Raw genomic sequence first — 13,326 nt, forward strand, 5'->3', positions numbered from 1 at the left:
CATTTCTAAAAAACCCTTATGTGGTCAAGGAAGTAAGCACAGTAAGCTCTTGCAGCCTTACAGCAACTTGCAACGAGTGCAAGTTATTACCATTTTAGGAGCAAACTAGGAAGCAATTTGTTTGAATTTTGGGTGTAGATAATTATGTGGGGCAAGGACATTTACGTTCACATGGCTACCATGCAACTGTCAGATGAGAATACGGTTAACAGTATTCTTTTTGATGCAACACCAGTCTATAGGTAAAAAGACCAAAGAACACAGAAGGAAGACAGACCATCCTTGTTTTGAGTTTAAATGCCTCCTTCCTAGTATTGTTTCCAAAAATGAAATACTACAGTCATTTCCCTGTTAACCCAGTATGTTCCTTTATTGTGGTTCATAGCAGTCTGAAGAACAGGCTAGTCAAACATTGCTTGTTTTCCATTATTTCAGGTGCCAAAAGACATTCTTTTGCCCTTTAACTAACTACACAGTTGTCACAAAGATGCCACACAGTTACAGATGAAGGCAAAGAGATCTCTACAGTCGTGAATAGGATGGGACCAAGACATTAATAACATGTAGTCCAACCTTAAAAAAAAAAGTCAAGAACCCTTTGCATACGTATTTCCCTGCAGATTCTTTTGACATGAACAAATTAAGCACTGGCTTTAAGTTAAGATGCCATGCATTCCCTTTGAACTAGGCAGAATTACCCAAAACTCTCATTTGAATACAGTCATATGGACATAAGTTTGCCTTAGTCTCCTACAATTCCATAGCTTTAAGGCTTGAGTTATGAGACACTTCACACACTCCTTTCCCTACTTAAAGCATCAAGTGCTTCCCAAAAACTTGAAAACAAACATCTTGTCTGGCTCAGAAGTGTCTAAAAGACGCCTTTGCTATAAGGTTCCTTTCTTTCAATTAGAGTGTTTTGCAACTGCTAAAAGCACAGAACATTATCTGTTTGCAATTTAATTTTCCAGAACTATTTGTATTTCCCCCCCACCCCCAATGTTTACTCTGTCAGCAGCCACAGAATTGTTTCTGGGACTGAGCTACTGCTCAATAAGATGAGCTTGGGCTATGCTAAACTATTGAGGTAATGCTGAAGTAGAAATAAAATTAATATATTCAGAAGAACATTAATGGCAACAGTTAAAGCATCACACTTACCAACAAGTATTAGAGCACTAGCTAGGCAAGGAAAGCACTTCTAGTTTGAGTTATCAAAACTGCCATTAAAGTAGGGATGCTTGCACTGTTCATTTTAGCAAAAATGCATTACTACACTGGAACAGAGAGCTTTAATCACAAACCATTTCCCTACTTTAATTAATTATGAGAAGTTTGTGAAATACTGGGCTATAGAGAACATAAAATAGCCAGCTACATGTACTGTATACTTGCTGATTCAGATTACCATTTCAGAACTTTGCTATAAGACTGAGCCTGCATGAAAAGGGACGTATGTGGGTAATTACCAGTTTTCTTCTGCTTCATATCCACTAGCAAGGCACTGTTATAAAAACTTCCTGTGATTTCACATGAAATGATCCCCCCACATGGTTTGTCTAGTGGCCTTTATACTACCAGTGCAAGAAGAACTACCCTAAAGATCAGGGTGACAAAAAGAATGAACAATAAATAGCAAACACATTTAGACTAAAACAAATTAATTTCCCTTTCTTTATACAGTTCACATTTCAGGAACACAATTCTCATGTCATTTTCCAAACTGGCTTACCTTTAGCAGGTTGTGAGAGAATGGCATAAAAGACAAAAGGCCCTTTCACAGAGCAAAAGTAATGTATGCCATTTCTACAGGCAAGACAAGACTTCTACTCTAGAAAATTACACCACTACTGGTCACTTACAGGCCTTTTTCACTAACAACTAAATTGTCCTCAGTGAAGAAACTTGATTGTTAATACACAGCATTTAAAAAATAATCTGACTTTGAGAGAAGCTAATGATTCAAACTAAGTTTGGTCAGTAACATTCATTTAATGGGAATCCTTGTTAAGCATACAATCTGAACAGCTAATACTTGCATTATTTTTGCAAACTCAACTATTTCACTTTCCCCAGCCAGCTGAATACAGTTTATCAAATCAACAGAAACAGTTGCATTAAGTGTAGCTAGAAAGCACAGTAAGCAGACTTTAGTGGCCAGATTGCCTACAGTCTGGCAACACAGACTGACACCGTTAAAAAACAAAACCTAACCCACCGAAAAACCCTCCCTATAATTCCCTTGTATTCACTAAGAAACTGTTCGGATCTCATCTGTTTAGTACATACTAGGCTGACACTTCACACCTCCATGTGCCAGGATGTTTAAGGGAAAGAAAACTTCTAAGTTTGTTAGCACAAACTGCTCCAATTTGTAAGTAACACCTATATAAAAACTAAAGTCTGAATCACTAAGGGTAAGCAGGGAAGAGGAGAGAAGGGAAGGGGAAGAGCTGGCAGGAGGCTGAACTGACATACTGGTTATATCTGCTCATTTCTCAAGTTCAGTATATTGTGACACACCAGTGCTTGATGCTTCAGACTGAACTCAAGAATCATGAATTTCAGTTATCCCACTAGAGAATACAACATCAGGCAAGTACACGAGTTTGCAATTAATACTCCCTCACAGATAGCCCCTCAAGCTGAAGGCATTCATCTACACTTACCCTTTTTGCTCAGAATGCTGTGCTGCCACAGACTCATTTCTTCTAGTTCAGCTTTATTTGGGATTCATAATGATTGCTATTAGGCTTACTTAGTTCACTGCTTTCCTCTCTAGTCAGTCTGACGCACACAATGCATTGTTGAAAGATTTATTTCACAACTGGAATGCAGATTGCTGGCAATTATTGTTGCATATTCAGTTTGACTGTAGTGCTGCCCAGACTTGCCAGCTACCATGTTTATTACTGTAAGTTAAACTCAAGGTAGAGCACTAAAGCGCCTTCTCTGTATGCACAGGGCTCCAAGAATCAAGAAGGAGGAATCTAATTATCTAATGTATAAATGATACCTGTATTACACAACAGTGATCTACTGACCAGACTACAAGGCAGAAAAAAAGTTGAATGGTATTCTGTATCTTTCAGGTGGCCTAAAGGTACCTGGCATGCATCCTCAGCACAATGAACATGGAAGAAATGTTTCTCAGTTTCTACGTGTCCAGCCCTCTTCATCAGCTGTCAAGCACCACTTTCTGGTATGTATGAAGCAGCACTTGCATATTTTACTGTAACAGCTGACACAGGAGGTTTGCTCTAAAGCTGGGATTTTCCATGGAAAATTAGAAAGGCCACAAAGCCACATACAAGTAAGACACTGTCCTTACATGCCACTTACTAGCTACCTTTTCTCTCCACTGAGTTCAAATGAATGGCAAGATTAGGAGAACAGAAGCTACAAGCACAGCACATGTAGACATAAATTAACACCAACCTGAAGAGGCTAGTTCTGGGTACCAAAGAGTGAAAACAGGATAGTGCAGGCTTCACCACAGGCTATAGAAGCACAGAAACGATTTTGGGCAACCACACTGCATACCGTAAAGAAATTAACCACTACAGGTTATGGGCAAATATGGCCAGGCATAGCTTCCCTAAGTTAAAGCTAGGGAAATTATGCTTGCCCCTACTTTAATTGCACCTTCTCAGTTCATTAAGACACAAAGACACATTACCATGTACATGGCACCAATAAAATTAATCAGTCTATAAAGCCTGTGCACATTGTTTAAACACACCAAACACTGGTTTAGGGATGGGGAGACTAGCCTTCTGTTCATTTCAAGTCCAGTCTTTAGCATGACAAAGCTAGGCTGGCTGCCACCCAACCCCATTCACTTTGAATAAATATTCGAAGTTTACAATCCTGCATAATACACTTTCTGCAACTGTTGTTTCTCATTAGTGTGCGTACAGTACATGCCTTCTCAGCAGAGGAGAGAATTCCTCTTCCAGAGACAGTGTGCCCACAAGGAAAACATTCCAGGGGGAGAACACATTCTTCGTGACCACTCAGCAAAGTAATCCCACTTAAGGAGACAGCTGTAGTTCAAAAAACTGCAGCCCATCCCTGCTGTTCAAGCTGTTTTGCTGGAAGACTTGTTTTCAGTAGGCATAATGAACTGCCAAAGTTCTGATCCAGCATGCAAAATTCCCTACAGTCATTGCATGAGAGAGAGAAGAAGAGCTTGGAAAGTTTCAGCCTGTCCTTATTATCTCAGGGTCACTTTTCATCCCTTTCCTAATATTCTGATTTAAGGCTAGAAAGGTATCTGCCAAGAACTCTCTGGGGCACTGAAGTGTAAGGTAGCTCTTCCAACACACAGTTCTGTATCAATTAGCACTCTGTATCATCTCTGTCAGCTCCAGGTTTTATTTCATCACAAAAGGGAACAAGGAATAAAACAATTACACCTAAATATAGGGAAGAAAAGTACAGTTCTGGTTCACTCTTTTAGAGACAAATACTTAGCATGTATGTGGCTAAGATAAATTCATCTTACAGGAGCAATTATTCTTGCTTACGTTAACTGAGAAATTGCTTTGATCTCAACATCAATAATACTAATTTTCTTCCAGCTCATATTGGAAAGAACGAAGAATCAGTGCAAATACGTATGGCAAACCCTTTTAAAAAAGATTATTTGTACATTGCAGCACGGAACCAAGCTTCTCTAGACACTTACAGCTCAACCTACTGTGCCAAACTACAACCGTGTACTAACAGCTTTCTGCTATATCTCATATTTTTATTCTTGTTTCAAATAGTTCTGCTCCACCATTAACAGCAGCTATGGGGATGGTAGGCAAAAACCCTAGCAGAGAAGTCTACCACCTTTACAGGGTCCAAGTTTGATTCTCAACTCTTCTAGGTATACATACCGATTCATTAAGAGGACCTATCTCTGTTCATGAAGGTGATCTTAGAGGTGGGGGCAGGAGGAGAGTGACTCTTTCTGGACATAAGAACAACAGCAACTCCTACACTGAAGGAAAAGCTACATAGCCTTAAGCTCCAGGATGTATAAGGAGGCCAGGTTGAAAACAACCTCACAGAGCATAAGTATCAAGTTCAGGATGGCCTGAAAAACTTTGAAACATTCCAATTGCAACATTCCTATTGCATCCAAGGTCTTGCACAGCTTCATGGTTCCTTACTTAGCTATCCATTATAAGCAATGTTCTAGAGAAAGCCCCTGGTGCATCAGAGCGCACAAGGAACACTTACCTGGTCTCTACATCTCAGCCTCATGCTTGCTTTCTGGTTAGCTTGTTCCTCTCCTGACCTGTGCTTTCTCCCCAAAATGTCAAATATATCAGTCTTTAAAAAAGAACAGCATCAGGCATCTCTTATTTCAGAATTCACCCAACCATGCCCTCCTGTCTGGATCTCCTGATTTTTGTATTAAAGGAGAAGAAAGGACTCATCTTTCAACCTGAAACAAGTAAAAGCAAGGGCACTTGAAGTAGAAACCTAGTCTGAACTGTTAATCATAGCTATATGGCACATAAAATTTTCTCTATTCTGGCATTACAGGAAAATACTTTTTTGGAAAAAAAGAAAATTATCCCCTTCTGACAGGAGAGTGACATACCATGACATTTCACAGTCCCAATAAGAGAAGGCAAATAAAATTTGGAAGTTTCCAACAGAGTTTCTTTCTGGCATAACAGGATAAAAAACAACACGAGGAAACACTGAGCACAGAGTAGCAGAACTGTTGCAGGTGTTTCCACCATAGTTAACAACATTCTCCACAACCATATACACTACAGTGCTGTGGTGGTGAGACACTGGCACAGGTTGCCCAGAGAAGTTGTGGCTGCCCCCTCCCTGGAAGTGTTCAAGGCCAGGCTGGACAGGGCTTTGAGCAACCTGGTCTAGTGGAAGGTGTCCCTGCCCATGGCAGGGGGTTGGAACTTTAAGGTCCCTTCCAACCCAAACCATTCTGTGATTCTATGATATCCTTCTCTTTATCTACATGAGCAAGAGCTGAGCCATTACTGCAGTTGTACTTTTTCCTGATAGAATTGGTATAATACAGCACGGTAGTATTTATCAGTGAAATCTACATCAAGTTTTTAAGAGCATTAAAGAACTAAAATCTACCTATATAGTTCTGCCCATTAGGAAAACACTTAAAATTTGCCGTGCAAAAAGATTTAACTCCCGCTATGTGGAGGAAGAACATGAACTGACTGTGCACATGTCTGCATAGCACTGGCATATACAACATGCAGATAATTTTTACTAGTTAGTTTGTCTAATAAACTGTCAATTCCTTTTTTAAAGAAAAATTATGACTAATATATCTTCCTCATCACATTCCTGTGTTCTCATTTTACATCTCCTATCATATCCTGCATTAAACTGCAAGCTCAAGTTCACCCACACAAGACTTTGACTTGGGAAAGGCCATTAAAACTACTCTGAATAATCTACTGCGCAACGAAAGGTCAAAGACTTTATTTAGTATCTGCTATAGACATTCATACTGCAGTATAACACAGATGATAAAAGCTAAGTGAACTGATTTAAGTCACAAATCTTAAACCACAGTTTAGAGTTTTTGTGCCTGTGGAGAAACCTTACTTTGTACTTATGCTCCTCTAAGAAAGAAAATACCCTTTGTCAGTAAGCAGACACGTCCATTCGAAACAAGACAGTTTCAAGTATCCAATTACGTAATTATTGTAAATAGTCTACTACATACTTGTAGCCATACTCCCATATCCATTTCTTTAAACAATTCTGTAAAGTCTGAGTACATTTTACTTGATGTGAAAAAGAGCTAGAAACATATCTCTGAACAACAGAAACAAAGACATCTGAACAACACCTATGAAGAATAAAACACATTAAGCGGAATTCTGCTAAAAAAATAAAATTCCATTAATACAAAATAATTATTTCTTGAACTATTTCAGATGCATTTACAAGTAACTAAAATTGTTGTTCTAGATAGTTACTTGCAATCAGCAATTTATGAATTAAATTGCCTGTTTATGGATACCTTCACCTCAAATCCACCCCTTCAGATCTGCTGCATTAATTGCAAAACACACAGCTACCCACCTCCCCAATCACCCAAAAAAAGGAAGAAAAAAGAACAAAGAATAATATCAATACCTTCCTCTACATTTTAAACTATGACATGGCCAAAACAGAAGCCAGGGAGTATTTTTCTTCACCTATGTTAAAAAAAAAAAAACTGTCAAAAGTCAATTTATTTCATCAACCAACTAGTTCAAAGTGCTTAGCCAAGAATTTTCTCCTCCAGTTCATTGGTTCGACTTCGGATTTACATTCAATATTTGTTGCCAAGTTCTTACATTTAAGATTCTTACATTTGTTAAAAAATGCCTAAGTCCTAAGATAGTCTACCAATTTAAAAAAACTATCAATGAAAATTAATTTGTACTCACACGTTTCAGAATAATTTATTTTATCAATTCTGAGCACAGCAAGACTGGGAATCTCTTGCAGTAATGGTAAGCAGACCTACAATGTTCCTGCAAAAAAGAGCTTACTGACTAAAAATTTACCTACGAACTGATACAACAGTTGTTTTAAGTCAGTCACATTTAGAGAAAAAAAGACAGAAGTAACTGCAATTAATTTTTTACTGAAATTTTGCTGTAGGTTTCCATTTTTTATTCCTTGAACACTTAAATCAACTCTATGTCAGTAAAACTAGCTGGATTGTTAGCCACAACCAACTTTAATCAAAGTCAAATCTATTGCACCTCCAAGGTTGATTAAAAGAGCCTAAATTCAAGTGAACTGGTGAAGTCTTGACCTTAAAAGAAAAACACAGACGAATGTACTCTCATCACTACAAACAGTAAACAGGGAAGTAAACTATTACAAGAGCGTGCTTTAAATCTCAGATTTTAAACTGGAAAAAAAAAAAAAAAAAAAACCAAACAACTGACTACACAGGACTGTCAAAGTTGAGCTGTAAAATTTCTCTAAACCTCTTTTCTTACAAGTCTGAACGCCTACTTTGCTTTCATTCAAATCAGAACTCTGGTTCTGTGTTGAGGCATATATCACAATGGATTTCCTGCCAAGACTCATTAAAATGGTAGTTCTTGATGAATAGAAGTATTCATCAGTTAAGGAGACTTTATGATACAGATTTCCAAGTTTTCCTCAATATATATTAATTATCTTAAGTTTACTGAAATCACTCATCCATGTGGTTTTATTTACTACTCTCAGTAGAATCAGCATACATGCATTAGGGGAAATTTAAATTTCTAGTCATGAAGACAAGCAGAGTCCAAACCCTGTGTACAAAACATAAAGGCATAAATTTCATAAAGAGGTCATGAAGTCAAACCATAGTATGCTGAGTTATATTTCACTATACTTCTCTGTATCCAACAGCAATACATTTGTAATACTTCTATAAGAAATAATTTGCAGTAGACAAGTATGCTAGATCATTTTTACAGTTTCCAGTTTGCTATGTTTAAAAAGGACATGACTTAGCAGTACTAACTCCAAAAGTATTGTACAATGAAATCAATCACAGTTCCATCACTGGAAAATTGTAGACACTACTATTTCTTCAGACTTTTTAAGATGCTCAGAAAGGAGATGTACTGTGCTGAATGGCCAAAGGGCCATTAACTGAAAATAAGGACTAGTCCATTATGCTGAACATGACTGGCTTGGAATGAGGTCAGAAGATGTTAAGTCACTACAGCAGCCTAGGATTGCAAGACGAATCAGTGTTGAGATTATTACTTCAAGTACTCGGAACAAGTTCTCACAGCAGCTAAAGAAAAAAGTGAAGCGGATAAACCATAATTAAGATGAACTTGTAAACTGATGCATTTAATTTAGTTGGACAACACCCATTTGCATTAGCTTCCAGGGCAGAAGTTGCATTTGTGCTTTTGTCTCATCATACTCTATTTAAATCAGGTTGCTAGTTTCCATCTCTTTCTACACTAGGAAACTCAATTAGAACCACGATATGCTTAAACTGAAAAGAAATTTAAAGTACAAGGTCACCAAGCCACCACTAAGCTAGAGCAATAGCCAGCAAAAACAATGCTGCTGTAGGCAAACCTACACTATTATAGCTTTGTTCCAACCCACAGAAGACTTAACGTCAGGCACACAATTTCTCTACTTAACATGCAAACAGCTGTGCCTCAATTATAAATGAAGAAAACAAAGACTAATAAGATATTTATATGAGAAATCAAAGACAAAAATAGATGTTAGAGGGCACCGAGTACATTATTGAGTCAAACGAACAATAATGTATTAAATTATACACTCAGGATTAAAGTTTTGGACACCTTTTAGTAGGTGTGCACACTAACTCTGAGCCTCTAAAATGCACTTTAGTCATCAGTTAGCTTCAGTAAGTTACCCAATAACCTGAAGTTACCACGCAAGAAAGCAGATGTACTACACATGGGTGGGGGATAAGACAAGCTTAACTTTTGACTTCCCCTTTCTGTAAACCTTGCATTAACTTGATGGGTTCCTGTATCTCCAGGGGGTCCACTTATCATCTCACCCTACTCTAGTCACACAAATTCATAAGTGACATAAATCTGGGCAAGACATGGGCCTAGGGATGGGGGTAGACGCAGAAGATTCAGCAGAATGAGATCAGAAATCACAATACCTTGACATGCGTCCTGCCCCATCTGTTCAGTATCCTGGAGATTAACAGAACAAAACCTGATTTTTTGGATACAGACAGACTATTTTAATCTCCCAGTACAACCAAACTATATTTTCACATACTTAGTAGCTATGCTGATGTACATACACTCCCTCGTACCTGCATGTGAATAGTCTGACAGAGGGCTAGCCTGTGAATTATTAGTTATTATAAACATTTAGTGCATTAATTTTAAAGACCTGCCAAGATAACAGTGGTTCACATTTTCAAGATAGTTTGTTGCAATGGTAAATGTAAGTCTCCACATTTGTAGTAGAAATATTTGCAGTGTCCAGTACTGTTGCAAAGAGATTTAAGCACCTGTGGCATCTGACTCCACTGCAGTTTTCAGCTCAAAGATGAGTATTAGAGCTACCACCCACCACACAGTTTGAACACTCTCCAACATTTTTCATAATGCCAAAATAACGTGCTGGACAACACAGATTATTTCAGCCTCCTAAGGGAGAAATTCTTCTTCCTACAACTTTACTGGACAAGTGATTTTTTATTATTATTATTACTCATTCACTACCGATTCACTTAAAATATTATGGTGCAGCTCTCACAACCTATTTGTCTTCTTAAAATGTTTTGAAGCATATCAAAATCCAAGTAGAGGAAATAATGAAAAAAAAAGCTCATTCTTTCTTCTTCTCTTCACCTGAAAATATTACCCTGGCAACTTGAAAGGAAAAAAAATAATCCCAGAACCATTGTAGAAATATTCTAACAATCTATGCAAACGAAGTCCAATAAAAGTTTCTACACCCATTCTTCTGGGACAGACAGAACCTAATTAGTCTTCCTGTTTATGCAGAAATAGCCAAATGTTACCCAGCAGAGCAAACTTTGAAGTCAAAGTTTCTTCTCAGGAGAACTCTGAAAATCAGATCTTGGCTCTACAAGTCAAGCATCCAAGAGATGATACCATTATTACAAAAAAAAGCTGGTGAGTTACAACTCACCAGCTTGGCGCTGGTCATACTCACTTTGAGGTTCCACGTCAATAAATATGAGAAGTTCAGATCCCTGTTTCTATTCACTACTAGCAATTTTGCTGCTACCTTAGAATCAGTGAAAATTTTGCCTGTCTACCTCCAGAAAGACAGTGCATACACTATGAATATGTGCAACAAACAAAGCTATCAAGAAGGAGAACACGTCAATTTAAACAGTTCCACCTGACATGGAGCTTCACAGAACTGCTGCATGATTTCACTCTAGTTATTTTTACAAGGTCAGATCAGCAGCACAGTCTTGTGTTTATACGGTTTCGGCGTAATCGGTGATTAACCACTTCAAAACTCTTACGTGCTAAAGGCAACTCCACTTACATTTATCAATTGCTTCCCCCTCATTACAACTTTCTAGTTAACAAAAATAAGTGCTTATCTCATTTAAACTTTGGGAGAGAGCACTACAGTTGCAGACAGTGCATCTATGAGTCAATACATATCTGCACCACGATTTGCCATTTTTACTGGAATGCCATGGATAAGTGAACTTAGTCACATTGCTACCTAGTGACTAATTTCAAAAGCATCTTTACACAAGCAGTAACCGATTAGAGCGCTGTTACTTTGGAGTTAAAACTTTACCATATCTAGCCTTACGGACAGGAGATGTATACGAGAGTTAAGGATGTGTAATTTAATCTTTCGAGCCATAGTTCAACAGCCTCCATGCAAATTAACTTATATTTCTTTATAATGTAGGACAGAAGCAGAGAAATCATAGTTTGAGGGCCAAAGTCCATTTACTACAATATCTCTTCAAGTTTGAAGCATAAATTTCTTATGCATTACCTAAGAAATTACTCTGTTTAGGACAGACCTGCTCACTTAGAAAAAAGCTTAGGTTCTTAGTGTGCTCGAATGGAGTGCAGCTCAGGACACCATGACAGACATAGGATATGGAAGAAAAGCCTATGGAAGAAAAAAGATGACGAGCACAAGCAGTGTTTCAAGAGAAAAAAAAAAAAAAAAAGGAGGAAGGAAAGGAACCGTAAGGAGAAAAAAAGAAAAAAGGAATTCAACAGTCACTGCATGAAGAGCTTCCCAACCAATACAGTTTACTTCTGCAAAACTCCAGTTTATTACCAGAAGCATCCTACTGCTTTAAAATTAATTTCACCCTGTGTTAGGCAAAATCAGGAGCAATCCTAATTAAACCCACTGGGTACACACCACCCTCGGGGGCTATGAAACCTTGTTGCTTTCCACACCTACTGGAGACAGGTTGGTACCGATATCACTAGAAGCCGGAGAACTTTTCCTACTTGGTTGGAGGTGATGCCTGAAAGCACAAGCTATCTGCAAGAGTTTTTAGTGCAAGCTTCATCTTGCCCTGTCACTCCCTCCTCCCTCTCTCCTGGCTTCACTGTACAGACCAAACCGAACGAGGAAGTCGAGATCTGAGGGCGGAAGCCAAGCCCATTGCAATGTCTGCAGGAGGATTGTCAGCCTGTGACTCAGGCTACAGCCCTGACAGCTGCCAAACGGTCCTATTTTCCCCTACCCGTTACTTCTAAAGGACGGACACTTAAACGCGGGGGGAGAAAGGGGGGAGACGCACCAGAGGGAGGGGAGAGAGCACGGTCCGGTGAAAAAGAGCGCGAATAACGCAACCCCACCTCCGAGAAGGCCAGTTAGCAGGGCGTGGAGGGAGAAGAGAGGCAACTCCCTGGGCAGTAACGCAGCCGTGCGGTGGCACACACGCCCCCGAAAGAGAGGGGGGAGGTAGGGGGGCGGGGGGCACCCCAGACACAGCAGGTCGGCTGCCTACCGCCCGGCTCCGCGGGGAAAGCAGGAGAGAGCAGTACCCCCTCTCCCGGCCCAACAAAGAGGCGCGAACCCCGCGCGGGAGGGAAGCGCGGTGCCAGGGGGTACAAACCGGGGCCACCCGCGCCCACCGCCCCACCCGACCAGCTTCACCTGAGCCCAGCTACGGCGGAGGAAGGGAAACGCCACAGCGGCTGCGTTCCTCGCGGCGAGAGAGTGGCGTCCTCACGCTGCCAGCTCCTCCCGCAGGCACCACGACCGCCTCCCGCTCACCGGCACTCCGAGGCGCCCAGCCGGGTGGAGCCGCCGCGGCCCAGCAACGCCGCCAGCCCGCCCCCACCGCCCCACCCCCTGCGCAGCACAGCCAGCCAATGGCGGCGCCGGCTGCGGCGAGCTGACGGCCGCCGCCGCCAATAGGAGCCGGCCGCAGGGCGGAGGCGAGCCGCTGAGGAAGCGGGAAGGGGGCGGTGCCTCGCGCCCTCCGCCGTTAGCAACGCCCGAGCGCGCGCGCGGGGCCCCGCCCCTCGGCGGGCCAACCCAGCTCCGCGGCCGCTCGGGCGGGCCAGCAGCGGCGGCCGCGGAGGGGCTCGGGAGGGGCGGGCGGCGCTCCGCAGCCTCCCCCCGCAGCTTCCCCCCCGCCGGCCACGGGGCCGGGCCGAGGTCCCACCGGTCGTCTCCTCCCCCGCTCCCTTCCGCTCCGGACGAGCTGTGCCAAGCCGCTCCCACAACCCCCCGCGCCAGGCCGTGCCAGCCCGCGCCCACAATGCCCCGTGCCGAGCGGGCACCGGCGGCCCGTGCCAGCGCCTGCTCCCCGGCAACGCCGCCTCGCTGGCCGGCTGGAGGGCC

General features: G+C 41.4%; 1 protein-coding gene across 1 annotated transcript in view; it reads right to left on the bottom strand.

Moving 5' to 3' along the window:
* MYH9 (myosin heavy chain 9) overlaps positions 1-12,790 on the bottom strand; it is a 74,228-nt gene extending 61,438 nt beyond the window's left edge. Inside the window, exon 1 of the mRNA XM_074826538.1 lies at positions 12,634-12,790. The gene's annotated coding sequence lies outside the window, so the exon portion shown is untranslated. The remainder of the gene's footprint in view (positions 1-12,633) is intronic.
* Between the last annotated feature and the right edge of the window lie 536 nt (positions 12,791-13,326).

The sequence above is a fragment of the Strix aluco genome, chromosome 5 (assembly GCF_031877795.1).
Source record: "Strix aluco isolate bStrAlu1 chromosome 5, bStrAlu1.hap1, whole genome shotgun sequence".
Lineage (NCBI taxonomy): Eukaryota > Metazoa > Chordata > Aves > Strigiformes > Strigidae > Strix > Strix aluco.